At 42.3% G+C, this 12104-nt stretch overlaps 1 long non-coding RNA gene across 3 annotated transcripts in view; it reads left to right on the forward strand.

The window, feature by feature from the left end:
- The window catches only part of LOC115087911, a 113669-nt gene extending 103437 nt beyond the window's left edge, over positions 1 to 10232 (forward strand). For 2 of the 3 annotated variants that reach the window (XR_003855660.1, XR_003855658.1), the window contains 2 exons: positions 7082 to 7257; positions 9282 to 10232. This is a non-coding gene — a long non-coding RNA (uncharacterized LOC115087911). Of the gene's footprint in view, positions 1 to 7081; positions 7275 to 9281 lie in introns of all 3 variants that reach the window. The other variant, XR_003855659.1, reaches the window with a different exon arrangement.
- Positions 10233 to 12104: the final 1872 nt, after the last annotated feature.

Genomic DNA, 12104 nt, shown 5'->3' on the forward strand with positions numbered 1-12104 from the left:
TTCCTCAAATCTTCAATACATGTGTATTTTCACTCCTTTGTATTCTCAATCCCGTGTGTTCTCAACATAAAGGATTTTTTTTTTTTAAAGGGCATCACATTAGCCACCCTCCAGTCTTCAGGCACTATGACAAATTTGAATGATAATTACTAGTAGCAGGCCTGCAGTTTCATATTTGAGGTCTTTTGGAGCTATGGGGTGAATGCGGTCCAGTTCTCGTGGTTTGCTACTCTTTAGTTTGTTGATTTGCTCTACTGCTACTTCAGTTTTTACGGTGATTTGCTTCAGTACCTCTGAACCATTGTCATCAAAGAATGCATCGTGTTGGTATCTCCTAACTAGAGGTATTTACTTCTACACAAATATTTAACTTTGACACTGCAGAGCTGACTGAATTGTGCTAGATTTAATCTGGGATACAATTTATACTTGGCAATATACAGTATAAACTCTGATTCCTGTCTACATAGCTGAGTAGTTAAACTATAGAACTTCTCTATACATTCATGTCAGAAGAAAACTCGTTTACTAAGCAGAACTCTCCCCAAGGTCTTGGTGTGGAAGAGCTGTGCTGTGATGTGACTTCTCAGGTCTCTATATGCAGAAATAAAAAGTTGAGGGTTTTTGTCTAATGAAAAATAGCCCATGCTTTTATAGAGCCCTCCTGAGGTAACTTCACTTTATTGGTTGTGGGCTGTACTGAAGAATTGGCCAAATTTTGAATTCAAACAGCAGGTAATTTTAACTAGTTCCCCCCCCCCCCTTTTGTCTACATCTATAGCTTTTGAAAGAGGAAGAAAATCCACAGGAAGGAAAAATAGGTAGAGATTTATTTATTTAGTATTTATTAATTGCAGTTATTTAACTCTTTACTGTTTTTTTGGGGTTTTTTTTATTTAAACTTTATTCAATTTTTATTCAAAAAATTCTTTAAACAAAATATATATAAGTAATATACCAATAACTTAAAAAAACAAATATATACTTATCTCAATATCTTGTATCTCAATTACATCACCAATAAAGGGGGAGAATGATATGATTCAGACTTTCAGATACTTGAAAAACTTTAATGATCCAAAGACATCGACAAACCTTTTCCGTCGGAAAAAAATCAGCAGAACCAGAGGTCACGAGCTGAGGCTCCAGGGAGGAAGACTAAGAACCAATGTCAGGAAGTATTTCTTCACGGAAAGGGTGGTGGATGCCCGGAATGCCCTTCCGGAGGAAGTGGTGAAGTCTAAAACTGTGAACGACTTCAAAGGGGCGTGGGATAAACACTGTGGATCCATCAAGTCTAGAGGGCGTGAATAAAGTGGAGGCATTCAAACACTGCACGGAGCGGCAGTAGCCACAGAGGCATTCACGGAGCGGGATGCCAGTGGCCAGTAGTTGGTGTTCCACCTTCACGGAGCGGAAGGATGGAGGGCTGCTATTTCCAAAAAAAAAATAAACAAAAAAATAAAAACAGGGGTGGGTAAGAGTATGGGGCAAGGGGGTGGCCTGCTTGTTACAGCGGTTGCTACCCCCAATTGAGCTGGATGTCACTTGGATGCAGATTCAAAGCTGCTCTCTAAATTGGGTGGAGGGGAATTAGGGCTGCAGGGTACTGGAAGCCAATAGTAACAGGTGGGAGAGAGAAAAAGGGGAAAAAAAATGGATAAAGTGTGTAGCTTGCTGGGCAGACTTGATGGGCCATTTGGTCTTCTTCTGCCGTCATTTCTATGTTTCTGTGTTTCTATGAGAAAACATTTTTAACCATAAATATCATTTTGAAAAGAGAGATATTATTTTTCTTTTTGACCATCTATACTACCTCCTTCTATATTTTTATCTTGTAGAACGCTTTACTGTTTTTGAAAATGCTCAAAGCTGTGTACAAATTTAAAACAAAACACAAAGAACACTGCAGTTGGCCAATCCTTAAATTTAGGTCTCTTGAGTAAAGTCCTGCAACGCTTTGTGCAAGTACAATTTTGTGAATCATTTTGTGTGTGTGCAGTATTTTCCTACACAAGTAAACATTGCGCAGAGCGATGCTGCTTGTAAATTGCACGGGCACAATGATAGGCTTTTTTTTTTTTTTACACCCGTTTTGCCAGACCCTGGAATCTGTTCCTTACCCATTCAGTACTTTCAAGTACCATTTTTAGCATGGTACTGCAAAATTACTTGCAGTGTATGCTTTTTTTTTCCCCAAATGCTTGTAAGATCAGACATTGTCATCTCCTTATGCAGTAATGGACAGACTATATCTGCAAGGTGCTGAGGACTGCAGTATTTGTGTGGAAGGGCAGTGGCAACTCTGCAAGTAAGTGACTTTCAGCCCATAATAAAAGTTTCTGCAAACACCAATCTGAGTAGACTAAGCTTCTCCTAGTTAAAAAAACAAACAAACAAAAAAAGCATGTACTCATGTCTTTGGAGGAGCTGGTAACTGCACAACATTCTGAGATATTCCCCTTTTTAAGAACAAGAAGTTGTGTAATTTAATACAAACAACTGTAAATGACTTATGCAAGGAGGTGCTGACCTCAGAAAGAGGTACTCCTTAATTGAGATTAAGGAGAGACAGCAGTATCTGTTACAGATTTGCCTACAGTGTCTGGCATGCAACTGCCAAGTTCTAGTAAAAGGAGGATTAACATGAAATATCCACACCTTGGAGCTAAGCCATTTATTTTAAGCTTAGCCTGACACCTGGTGGCCTCAAATGAAGTTAAATGAACTAAATAATTTTGTTCTTCATACAGTCAAACGATGCTTGGTGCACAGGGGCAATCTTTTTTTAAGTGTGAACTCTCCGTACCTTGTGTTCCCTGCTCTCTTCACTCAGGTTTGGAAGATCTATTTGCTTTCTTCTTCGCTAGCCACTCTGTTGAATCATTGATCTATATGAAACTGCCAGAAGTAGGATCAGCTTGTCACAAGACAATATTTAACTTGAGGCTTTTTGTGGGGTTTTTTTTTTCTTTTTTCTGATTTGCTTCCCTCTTCATTGTCAGCTGGTATTGCGCCATGACCCTTGAACTTAAGTTTTTTGGGGTTTTTTTCAGTAGAAACGGCACACGCCCACGTTGCAAGGCAGTTTTCACTTTCTACTGTTTGCTGTCTTCCTTCACCTCCCCCTCCCGATCATATCATTTCACAGTCTTGGAATAAGGCCTTCCTTGTCGGTGTATTTTAATTCCAGAACATCAACATATCCAGTAGCAATGCTTAACAGTATGTAGGGGATGGAGAGAATGAGAATTCTGCCACTTTATCTCTCATCGTGATTAGAACGTGTTCAATTTCATAACAAAATAAGGTTGACGTCTACTGATGCCCATTTTCTTTGGTTATGTTATCAGCATGCTTCAACTTATTCTTCAGTCTGTTTGCATTGTATACCACGTAACTATGCTGAGTTGTCATTTTCTTGTACTTGGTTATTTTGTATTTATTAAACAAAAGTGGGAAGTTGCCTTCTCAAAACACAAGTGAGCAATGAGAGCAGGGTTGCCACCGTCATTAACTGTTACGCGTGGGTGATATCAGACAGGGCCTACGCAGACCCAGCTGTCAGGGCTCTTTAAAAACTTTACTGAGTATGTGCAGGAGTTCCCATGCATGCAAAACTACCTGATGAGCCCCTCGATCTTTCTTCGAGCTTTCTAATTTAGGGCCTAGTGCTACTGTCTCTTGTTGCTTTAAAGTTTTTTGTTTTGGTTTTTTTTCTCCCACTGCCTCAAGTCTCTCAAACAGAACTTCAAAGTTAAAAAAATAATATATATATATAGCCTAGATAGGCCTAGTAAGGACTTTCCTTTAACTGGACCGAGCATCAACTAGGTTCATCCTGGTTGTGCTTGGTCACATGGTACCTCTGACTTATCTGTGCATCTAAATCCTTTAGTGGGGTCTTCGAAGGCAGTCAAATCCAGCTTTATTATGGCATTAAATCCCCATGACCTCCAGGATGAAAGCATCCCTCCAGTGTTGTATGAATCCAGATGGTCTAAAGGGTGGGTCTCTCGCTAAGAATCCCACTGCATCAAGTGACTGTCTGATGCCTTCACCAAGGGATGGGAGGCATACACTGGTACAGTGTGGACTCCATTGTGGTCCCCATTGGAAAGTCATCTGCAAATCAACCACCTGGAGCTGTGAGCCATTGATTATGCTCCTGAGAGATTTCTCTCACCTCTTCTTGGGAAAAAGAATCTTAATCCAGATTAACAGCCAAATGGCCATTTATTTTATTTATTTATTTTGAAAGGTTTTGTATACCGATGTTCGTTAGGAAAACATCACATCGGTTTCCATAGAACTATAACATAGCCAACAGGGCTTTACAATGAACCTGATACCATAAACAATAAACAGGGGAGGGGATGGAGAAGGAGGGGTCGGGGAGGAGGGGGAAATGGATTAGAGGGTGTGGGAAACCAGGGTTATACTGTACATATGGGTTAGTAGGGCATATGCCCTCTGCTAGGAGGCCATCCTAACATGGTCATGGGCAGGACATCACAATGCCCATCTTGAGGTGACCTGCCTTCCAGGAATCCATAATATATTGTAACCCTCTGCTGAGACAGTTGTCAACTGCATAAAGGGGTCCTTGGATCAAGGCATCAGGAACAACTTGTTCAGCTGCTATGGAAAGTTGGTGATCGACCGTTTCATCTTAGAAATTAACAAGAACTCTGTCCAGTTGGCTAGTTCAGTGTTTCCCAATCAGTATGCCGTGGCACAATGGTGTGCTTCCGACATGATCAGGTGTGCCATGGAGTCACCACTGTCTGAGGCTCAGACCCAGGCCAGCACCTGGGCTCAGTTCTCAGTACCTTACAGCAACAGGAGACACATGCCTCTTCTTCCTTAGCTGCATCGTGTAAGGCACAGATTGCTAAGACTTGCTTTAAGCAGCACACACATTGCACATAACACCTCATCTTCTCTGTCTTTTGAGTCCATCTGTCTTCTATCTGACCCCCAGGCTGAGTGAGACCCAGTCAGTACTACACAGTAAACACTTTTTTAATATCAATGCCCGATAACTAGCAGGTGTAAAAATACGCACATAGGTTGGCAAATGAATGCGCGCAACTTTTTTTAAAAAAAAAGCAACTTGTGTGCGTAAGTGCTGGCCCCACCCCTTTTTACACGCATATGTGTATGCATGATAGTGAAAATACATGTGGTTTTTACTTTTCTAAAATACAGAATATGCAAGTAGATGCTGTTTACTTGCCTATATGCTAATTTTTACACATTTAACATTTTGAAACTTCATCCCTAAATGTCCAGTTTGCACTCAAAATATGGGTTAAACAGATTATCAAACCCCCAGGTTTATAATTTTTAGGTAAGGTTTTTTTTATTTTTAGCACATTTCAGGTAATAAAAGCACTTATGTTTTTGGTCAGTCTCTATCTGCCACAGGCATCACAGATGGGGATTAATTTAATAGGCAGGCGAAGAAAGCGAGAACATAATTGTGGTGGTGGCTGGGACTGATGGGATCCCCCAGAAACTGTGCCAGAAACGGAGAGGAGCCCCCTTCCTCTGTCTGTCCCTAGTGTTGCGGGGCCCTGTCCTGACATCTCTCCTTATAGTTGCGATGGAGAAGGTACAGAGAAGGGCAACCAAAATGATAAAGGGGATGGAACAGCTCCCCTATGAGGAAAGGCTGAAGAGGTTAGGGCTGTTCAGCTTGGAGAAGAGACGGTTGAGGGGGTATATGATAGAGGTCTTTAAGATCATGAGAGGTCTTGAACGAGTAGATGTGACTCGGTTATTTACACTTTCGAATAATAGAAGGATAAGGGGGCATTCCATGAAGTTAGCAAGTAGCACATTTAAGACTAATCGGAGAAAATTCTTTTTCACTCAACGCACAATAAAGCTCTGGAATTTGTTGCCAGAGGATGTGGTTAGTGCAGTTAGTGTAGCTGGGTTCAAAAAAGGTTTGGATAAGTTCTTGGAGGAGAAGTCCATTAATGGCTATTAATCAAGTTTACTTAGGGAATAGCCACTGCTATTAATTGCATCAGTAGCATGGGATCTTCTTAGTGTTTGGGTAATTGCCAGGTTCTTGTGGCCTGGTTTTGGCCTCTGTTGGAAACAGGATGCTGGGCTTGATGGACCCTTGGTCTGACCCAGCATGGCAGTTTCTTATGTTCTTAAGCTCCTGGCCCTCTGCCTACTCTGCTACTAGTTGTGGGGTGGGGAAGGGCAGGGGCAGAGAAGGGGTGTGTGTTTGTTTTGGGTCGGGGAAGAAAACATGGGGGAACTTACCCACACCTCTTTTTGCCCCTGGGAGCAACTGTAACAGGCTCCCCACTGGAGAAAACTAACGCTAACTATCAAAATCTTTTCTTTGTAAAACCTGCTTTAAGCTGCTATGCAATTCTAGACTTTCATCTTTGAAAAAGGAAAAAGTTGGCTACTCATGTTTTTTTTATAAACTTTTGTGTAACCTGTAGCAGTAGCACTGTAGACTGGAATCTGATCAGGTACTGGAAATGTCCATGGTTGTTTACCATGGGGGTTTCTGAAGCAAAGGCAAAGCGAGGGATGGGAGGGGATTGAGGGATCATGGTTCTATCTTTCAAATAGGGTAGTAAATGCAGTTTTTTACTGCTCTCTGTGCATTGCCCTAAACTCCTGCAGTAGTGTAACTTGTTCATTTTGGAGTCTTGCTGAATTTCTGTCCAGTTTGTATGGTGGCAAGAATGTAGAATGTAATGATCTAAAGATGAGGGCCATACACAGAACCCATTCTACCCTTCCTGCTGAATACCAGAGATCCTTCTTTTATCATCCCTGACTAGGATCCTCTGTGCATCCTCTGCTCTTATCCTTCCTTACACTATATTGGTGGCCCTAGTCCTGGCTGTCCAAATTCTCCTGTAGGAGTCTAACCAAGCCATGTTGAGCCTGCCCCATTTCTCTGTCTTCGTATTGAGCTGCGCAGTCGTTTAGGTGAATAGCTGAATGTTTAGGGAAAACCTTGTTTTTGGACCTTATTATTCAGCCCCGTATGAGAACTTTTTAGGTGATCTTAACTTTTTTTTTTTCCTTCTTTCTGCAGGTGTGTGATAGCCGTGACATCCTGCACTGTGGTGCTGGAGTAACCTAAGAATTGTTTGCACTTTCCTGCTTTTAAAGAAGAAATGTGGAGCCCACACCTCTACCAGAAACCTCGTATAAGAACTCTTGAACCTTTCCTGAATGAAGAAGAAGAAGTGCTTGGGAACAGGAGCAAGCGTAACATTCTTTCTTTTGTAAATCTTACTTTTTTTCCTGCAGCCTTTTCTGAAGTCTGCATGTCTGGTACACCTTTAAACACCCTGAGGGACAGGGAATGTAAACATCCTACACTCTCAGCTGTGGAAAGTGAGAAGGCTGGGAGAAGGTTGTTTACTCTGCCTGCCTTGCAAAACACAGCGGAAAGGAAGCGAATCAAGGGAGTTGTAGGTTGCCTAATCTATCATCGGTGTCTGTCCTCGTTTTGTTTTCTGTGAATGCCTACCAGGTGTGTGTTTAAAGCAGAGAACAAATAAAGTCATGCGGCAATATCCTAGAACATTTTCGATACAATGCAGGCTTGCGTTCATTTGCACCCAACAAGCTGACGGACTGCAGAGACCTCTGTAGCTCTGAAGGCAGTTTAATTAGTATTATGTAAAGACCGGCTTCTGCTTTTTGACTCTACAGTGCCATGCGTTCAAATTCCCTTTCCTACACGTAAAACAGGTTTTGAAGAGGACCTGGGCCCATCGGTGGTAAATATAGGTTAAGGCTTAAAAAAAAAAGGGGGGGGGGGATGGGGAGGACACCATACAATATACACTGCCTGTGCCGAGGATAGCAGGAGGTCTGCAAGAAGCCCCGTCGGTACTCGTTTTGGGAGAGGGTTTACTAGCATCCTTCAACCAGGACTGAAAGCTGTAGCAGTGACTCAGCCTTGTGCCCTCATTCGTGAAAGACCAATCTTCTCCAGCTTTCGGGCAGGTAGAGGTAGAGGTCTTGTACCCTGTTTGAAAACTTTAACCATGGTCCTTTACAACAGGGTCAAAGTTGAAAGTGCCAAAGTCCACATCAAGGCCCGGTTTTCATGTCCTGATTTTTAATAGTTTTCCTCCAGTACACTCGCCATGCCTTCTACTCTGCCCCTCTTTTGCAGCAGTTTATAAAAGTTTCTCTTCCTAGTGTTTTAAAACCATTCCTGTTATGCTTAGCGTACAGTTAGGGACTGTTTGTCAGGGTATTTTTATTTTTTTTTTAAATTTTTTCCTGGGAATTTTTCACTTTATTACAACAAGAACAAAAAAAACCGAGGAATCGGTGGGGGGAAAAAAATGTCACGCTTCCAGGTAAATGTTATTGTTCTGTTGTAATAAACACTGAAATTCCCAGAAAAAATAAAATAACTGAAAATGGACCCTACCTATACTTTTTCCCACCACATCCTGATAAGTCATAGATATTTCTTTTTGGTGGGGGGAGAGACGAGCAAGGCCACATCGAACAATCATCGGTGCAGATTTCCTGAAAGCCCTTACGGCAGAAACAACCTTCTTTGAGTTGTCCTGAAGCCTTGCTATTTTGGCCTCCCCTTACGCTCCCTACCCCTGCTCTTCGTGCTGTGTGAATGGGAACCAGAAAGGGGGGTAGCCACGGACGCAGGGAAGGCGATAGTTCTTGGCCTGCTTGCCAAGGCTACTGCTGTTGCAGCTGCTGCCTCCTTGGGGGTTAAGTTGCAGAGGGAGACCAAGGAAGGGGAAGGACCAGGACAGAATCTGGACCCCTGCAGATCTTCACGCTTCTCTTTTTCTCTCTTGCACGTCCGTGTGAAAGGGCGAGTCCGAGTTTGGTTTCATTGTAATGTACTCTATTATGTAACACTGCTTTCAATTTAGTGTTTTACCTTTACACTTCTCCTAGCACAATTTTGATATAGACAGATGATAAATGCTTAAGTAAATAAAATAAGTTTAGCTCCAGGAAGCTGCGGGACAAGTGGGTTTCTCTCATATAAAACCAAAGGAACTTTGCAAATTTTTCCCAAAAACATAAAAAGGGGAAAACCCTCTTAGTACATCCGGGCTTTAATCTGGCACAAAGATAGTCTCTCTGGGAGAGGAGCAGAGTACCGACTGCATATGGCATAGCATCTATACCTGGCTAGCCTGCAGCGCCTTTATCTTGATAGCCAGTAGCTTTATGGTCATTTTTTGGCATCTGTTTTCTGTACGTACTTGTTAATGCCATTTCTGGTTCCTTCACAGGTGAGATTTGCCTTACTTCTGCTCCCACTGTCTAAGGCTGCCACTTTGTACTTGTACAGTATGGAGGACACATCTTTGAAGTGCCCTCTGAACCGTTGCTCAGACCTGGGCATCAACTCTGAAACTGTATGACTTAAGCCCTTTTTTTTTATTTTTTATTAGCATAGATGAGTTAATGCCAGCCACCTAGGAAGATGTTATGCAAGCAAACAAACTGTTGTGTAAGTTAGGCGGCAACCTATTTAAATGAGTAACAGCCCAGAAGAGCTGAACGGAAGGTTTACTTGGCATTGTTTGGTGAGCACTGCGCCTATTAAAAGATATCTTATAATAAAAGACTAAGGATTTTTCTCTCACTGCCTGTTGGTTTTTCCGTGTTCACTAGCACCAGCAACCAGGGAGCACATCTTTTGAAATTCCCCCTGAATGTTTGCGCAGGCCTCGGCATCTGTTCTGTACTGTGAAACAACCTTCTGCTGGAAGCTGAGATGCAAGGTAGTGCTAACATTTAAAGAAGAAATGGAAAACTTTATTTTTTAAGCTAGTATTCCCAGAGTGACAATGAAAATAGAAGAATAACAAACTAGGGAAAGTTGTTGGGGGTTTTTTTCCCCCTCTCCAAGAGGACCATGGATCCAATGATGTCTGTCTTACCATTTGTATGGCTTAAAGTGTTGCATGTACATTTTATTCTATTAGCATTTATTTAAAAAAAAATAACAAAAAACAAAAAAAAAACCCCTTTCTTTGTGACACTTGTTGCAAAGGCAGATATTAAATTTATTTATAAATGTTAATAGATCTTGCTGCAGTACTTATGGGGTATTGATAGACGTGATCACCCACAGGGAAATCTTTGTTGGCACTATTGAATATCTGCATTATTTTTAACACTCTGCTAAAATAGTATGTGTAAAAATAAATAAATAAATAAAACTAAAAAAAAAAAAAATGTATTTATTTTTGCCATGGGCCTGGTCTTCTGTGAGCATCCATATTCTACATAGTATTTCAAGGTGCAGTATACTGGCTCTGATTATTTGTTATTGGCTATGAGTCTACAAATGATGGCACACAATCACACACACATTTCATTCCATCTGAAGTAGGGTTGTTCACTATTTTTAATGTATTTTATGCAGTAAAAAATGCTTGTCTTCACTTTTGTCTGATCCTGCTTTCTGATAACTTAAGTGCTGGAGTGCCACAGAGGTCGTGAACTTGGGCTGAAGGCAAGGAGCCACAGGGGCCAGAAAGCCCCACGCCCTGCCCATCAAAATAAAGAAGCATCGGCAGTCAAGAGTGGCCTGCTGGAATCTTAAAATGTGCACATTGGCACTGCACCTTCATTCTCGACTCATTTAAAATAGGTTTTACATGTGGGACAATGGAGCAAGAGGGCTCGGCGCTGAAAGAACTTTTAGTGGGGGACTTTGACCTTACTCAAAAATTAAAACAAGATAAAATCATTGGGAAAGCCACACTATTTGCATTGCTTTTTTTTTTTTTTTTTTTTTTTTTTACTTGAGCCCCCATAAAAACAAGGATGCTGTATTTTGTGGTCATGAAACATGCATGCTCTCTGGCTCACATTTGACCCAGATTGGGTGAAATAAACGTATTGCTTGCAGCAAAACTGGACCTAAATTGGAACTGAGTTCTCCCTGAGATACCTAGGTAACTGTATGATTTCTTAGCTTCCAGTCCGAGGAATCCAGAATAAATGGGGTATGCATTCCTACCAGCAGATGGAGATGGAGTAAAGTGCCATCACAGTATATGCACCCCTGCAGTTACATCAGCCTGCCAGCATTCTCCATCTCCAGCAGATGGTGGACATACATTTCCCCACTGGGGACTGCTTCATTTTAAAATAAAGGAGAATTAAGGATAAAATTCGCCCCTCTCTCCTGCGGTAATACCAAATGGTCCCCCTTTTGAGAATTCCTGAGGTGATTTCCGTGGTCCCTCAGATGTGTGCCTTGGTCCGGTAGCTGGTTTTGCTAGTGTGGATTTAAGCTGCTTGAGCAGCTGAAAGGCAGCGGGTGCAGGAAGCAGAGTGCAGTGGTAACAGTACATGCCTTCTCCCCCAGCAGCCTGAGACCATCTCTGTGCTCAGCCAGGTACGGCTAAGCTCTGGTAAGTAAAAAAAACAAAGAAAGATACAGAGACTTAGCAGATTTTTTGTTGCACAGGTTTCCTCCTTCCCTGGTCTCCATGCACAGCACACCTGTCAGACGTTTGTTCCGCTCCGTGGGAGGTCAAGGGACATGGGTAGCCTGGCGGGTTGAGCAGCCTTCTTAGGCTAGGCCCCGCTCTGAGGCTTTTCGTTGCGAACTGTGTAGTAGTCTGCAATGGCTTTTCATGCGCTTTCTAAGGCTGCCTTGTGCAGGATTGTTGATCCGATATGTGCGTCTCACTGTGCATCTAGGTTGTGCACAGTGGGGTCTTGTAGGCTGTGCGCCCACGTTAAGCAACGCGTAGTGGCCGCGCATTTACCTATGCGCACAAGCGATGCTATGCACTTAAGCTTTTTGTGCACTTAACTTTTGGCTTCCTAGGTAAGAGCCAAGGTGAGTGTGCCTAAGTGGATGCATAATTTCTAAAAGTCTAGTTGAGCGCCTATTGAAAAAAAAAACAAAACGAAAAACCCAGCTAGACGCACGCCATCGGCCGCTACTCAGTGCATTGTTGGCCATCATGGTGCCTGTGCCTAAGAAGCCTAAGCATTTTTCTCTTTGCACTGCTCGTTATATATGGGCATCTCAGCCAGGAATGCCCATTGATTTGTGCCAGCACTGTTTGGAGGTTCAGGGTGAATTG

This window comes from Rhinatrema bivittatum, chromosome 3 (assembly GCF_901001135.1).
Source record: "Rhinatrema bivittatum chromosome 3, aRhiBiv1.1, whole genome shotgun sequence".
Taxonomy (NCBI): domain Eukaryota; kingdom Metazoa; phylum Chordata; class Amphibia; order Gymnophiona; family Rhinatrematidae; genus Rhinatrema; species Rhinatrema bivittatum.